The following is a 4367-nucleotide window of genomic DNA, read 5'->3' as shown; positions in this document are numbered from 1 at the left end:
CCCAAGATCCGTTTTTTTTGACAAAAAAGAGAATATAATATTTAGTATTCTTGGAAATAAAAGGCAGAAGTTGTGTGTCTATTTTCAGTTTGCATGTAGTTGAGTCAGATAAACTTAAAACACATGAGTTGGTGAGGATGTTGTACATTAGTTCTTGATGTATCTAATGAAGGTACACTTTTTCATTCTCTCTCAGTAGAGGAATTTATGTAAGTGTGCTAAGTTAAGGTGTATGTTTATATTATATTTTTTCGCTGGTGCAAACATGTCAGCATGAGGATAACGATTCCACTGTATGTACAGATCTTATATTATATTGTAGGTGATACGTTAGCTGCTCTCTGTTCATAAGTGATAAAACTAAACCAAACTACTACTAATTAGCTCACATTAATATGAAACAAAATAACTTTAAAGCATGATATTTGAATGGAATTAGGGAGCTCATAAAGAAAATACAGCAATTAAATAAGAGTAATTAGTCTTACAAACTCTTGGAAGAATTCGAAACTCTAGTTTATATATTTAAAATATATCATACCAAGGCTTAAGAACCTAAGAAATTCATTGTTGCCTGAATTCATAATTTGCCTAGCAATAGCACCTCTTCTTGGCTTGTTAGGATAGTCCAGACTAATAATTTCTTCATCCAATGCATTAAGAACTCAATAAAACATATCAATAACCACAACTTTACTACCAGATAAACCTCAAGGACTTCAAATGCTATAGCTGTTTAATTGATGAAATATAAAACTCATGGAGGTGGAAACTATTAAATTGCTTGGTAACTTTATATTCTTTACATTTGGTTGGCTCTTCTTTAGTGAATTACCCAAAACTAAGTCAACCTAATGACAGAGAGTCAAACTTCACGTCTAAAATACCATAACTCTGAAGACATGTATTGCTTATACTAATCTTCTATAATTTCTAGATTGGGTTAGGCCGTATTGTTTTTTCGCTGTTTCAGTGCCATTTTTATTCCGTTTAGATTAGTTTCTCTTTTAATTTCTCCATCCCTTTAATTATCTCCTTTCTTCTATTTGATCGCCATGTTTTTGCTCTATTAGTATTAGTAATGGAAACTCTAACGAATTTAGACAAAGCTGCAGATCCTAATCGGCTAACTACAGTATGAGATACATACATAGGAGAAGAAACAGCTTAGCGACGAACAAAAAGATTAGATTGAAATGACATTTTACCTTTTCATTTCGTCGAGATAAAGAGGCTGGGTTTGGAAACTATTCTGCTGCCACTATTTTAAAACTTAATCATGCCAATCGATTTTACAGAATTATAGAATGTACGTAAAGCTTATCTCCATTTGTTGAGATAAAGAGGAGATTCCCAAGAAAGTGCTAAGTTGCCTTTCTTTGAGATCAACAGAAAGAAAATTCAAAAATCTCAGAAACAGAGGAGCACACACATTTTTTCAAGTTTTACCATAGATGGCGGGAAAAAAAAAGTGCGTAATAGAGTGTGTGTATATGATATCATAGTTGTAGTAGTTACCTAGGAACTAATTGGCATTCTAGCTTACAGCTGAAGCAGCAAACCTTTTTTTTGGTTTTTGGGCGCACAAACTGACTGCAATTTGAGCATGCAAGCAGATAAAATGATTGAGGACGGTCAGGAAGTGATAATCTGGCTTCCACAGGGAAACTTTGTACCTATAGTATTAATATAGAAGAATGTTAGAAACTTGTTTGAACTCACAAGTTGTACTCTACAGTACGTGTTTAGTTGGGTAAGAAACTAATTACTACATGTATCATTATAGGATAAACTAACCGTAGATAACAGCTCTGGAATGGTGGATATAGCTAGCACTTGATTTTCAATGGGTGCAAGATTTAGTGAGGATGATGATGATGATGAGCTTTTTAAAGTGTAAGACAACAACATTCGCTCGTTGTGCTTGACCCTAGAAAATGTTAGAGGAAACAGTAAAAATATTCTTTTTTCTAGTCATACAAAGAGAGAGCATGTTAGTGTATACCAGTTTTCAGTGTAGTAGCCTGCACATACTGAGGATTTGTTAAGATTGTCGACTGATATCTTGTTGCTAGTCTTAGAGCTGCGTACGTGAAAGACATGAAGCTTTATTAATTCAATATAGAGAAGGAAAAAGTAAAAAAGAAGAGTTGCAGAAGATGGGCTAATGAATATACCACCACGAAATTCAGTAGCACCTATACATCTGGCAAGAATGATAGGGTACTCATGCAGATCGTGCAGTAATGCAGCTCCTTCTTTGTCGGCTAGATCACCCCATATAGTAAATAGAAAAGGTTTCTTGCTGGTCAAAATAATAGATGCAAAAATTATTACAATCCAACCACGTTTTAACAAGGAAATAGAATGATTGGTGAAGTAGTTGTTGGTACGTGAGTAACTCACCTTTGGTCGGTGACGATTGGTTCCCGAAAGTGCTTGCTTTGGTCAGTTGTATATTGAATGGCGCTACAATTAACTACTACTGCCAATAAGTCTGCAATAATTAAGATTAACATGTTAAAAGTCTGTTTGATTAGTAGGTGTTAATTAGTTGATAGGAAAAGAGGCTACAATGTAAGATGGATGTTTACCAAATTCGACACCTGGACGTTGCTGTTCAATAGTCGAGAAAGAGTGTGTATCCAATTTTGTTAGAGCAGGAAAGGGTGCCTCTAATCCATTGTTATTGGTAACAGCCTCGGCGATTGTGTATCTGTCAGCCACCCATTCGTACATACCAGCTCGTACTGAGGAACTGCGGGGCTATATAACTTTTGCACACGACACCAAATATGTTTCGAAAAGGCCAAACAAATTCTCGTACTTTGGAATGTCATCACCGTAGAGAACTATAGAAACCTGTTGTTCCTGTAGTCAAGTCAAAAGGAACAAATTTTACATGTACGGGAACAATTTATGTAAGTTGTTAGAATTTTTGTTGTTCTTTTGATGAGGTTAGAATTCGATTTTGCTTAGTTTGTTAAGTTGTTAAAGTTATTACCTCTGCGACAGTAACAAATGTCATGTACATTATGACATTGTTGGATGTAATAAATTTATGGGTATGAACTTTGGTTTTCAAGAAAAGCAGAGGTGAAGAGGCAAGCTTACACTTTCATCCCGCACAAGTACTATTTAGAAATGCACGGATGAGTCACTGCTTGTGCGAGGGCAAAACTTATCTACTACCTGTACTTTGCAGGTCCAGTCTATAGTTTCAGTTGTGATTGCATCCACAGGGAGTTTTTGATCCATTATATTGGTCTCTGTTTCATTATTGCAAAGAAGGTGTACGTGAAATGTAGATATATGAGATAGTAAGTTAATAGATGAATTTATAGTGAAACATTTGTTGGCAAAAATAGAATGTACAGTTTACTGGTAGCAGTGTTTTATCAATCAAATACAGAACTAAAATGAACCTGATGAAAATACAAATCACCCGAACTGGAAAGGCAAATTTACCTACAGTAAATAAACTGCAAAATCACTTGGCACCGTACAAATCATGGGTAATGAAAGGGCAACTTTATCGATAACAAACAGCAAAGCAAAATTAACAGTAACTAACACTTTGACATTTGAGTCAAAATCTTCACAAAATAACTGATCTTACATGGATAAAATAGGAATATAGTCTAATTCTATTTGTCCATAGCTTGACGTCATGGCAGGACCACTTTCCATTCGCAATCCGACATCTAAGAATAAGTAACATCTAGAAAAAATACTTTTGATACACATAAATAATCTCACAGCCAACTAAGGTAGTATCTTCTTCTATGGGCACTGATAAATACAAAGGGAAGGTCACAGTCCTGCTCTAACAAAGCTGAATCTATTGTCTTTTGTGCACCGAGATCAACAACATGTAGGTGTTGAATATGGTGAGTTATTTTTTACTTCGTCGTATCTATTATCTGTCGATTAGTTTCACCTTCATTATCAAACAGAACATCTATATTTTACAACTGCGACAGTCATCGACCAAAAACAACAACTTCGTGGGAAATGTATACTCTGGGGAAAATTTTTTGGTAGAGATTTTTAAACTCTTTTTTCAAAGACAACAGAATTGTAAAATTGTTAAAATTAGCAGAACTTAGTCATAACTTTATGGATGGAAACATTCACAGAACAATTACCTCATAAACTTGAAACCATTCAAAAGCAGGGCAGGTTATTCTGAATTATCAACAGAGAACAACACAGTAAAGGAGACCAAATCAATCAGTTCCAACAAATCAGTCAGGAAAATCTATCAAGAAATTACTCAATTTACTAATCCATCAATAAAAAAACTTGAACTTTACTTTCACATTCATAAAACAATCAACCCCGTCACTCGTTCAATCTCCACCCCT

At 34.8% G+C, this 4367-nt stretch overlaps 1 pseudogene; it reads right to left on the bottom strand.

Annotated features, from left to right (window-relative positions):
* Nucleotides 1-2402: 2402 nt before the first annotated feature.
* LOC107866317 overlaps nucleotides 2403-4367 on the bottom strand; it is an 8806-nt pseudogene continuing 6841 nt past the window's right edge.

Source organism: Capsicum annuum, chromosome 3 (genome assembly GCF_002878395.1).
Source record: "Capsicum annuum cultivar UCD-10X-F1 chromosome 3, UCD10Xv1.1, whole genome shotgun sequence".
NCBI classification, from domain to species: Eukaryota; Viridiplantae; Streptophyta; class Magnoliopsida; order Solanales; family Solanaceae; genus Capsicum; species Capsicum annuum.
This window is presented reverse-complemented; position numbering and strand designations above follow the sequence as displayed.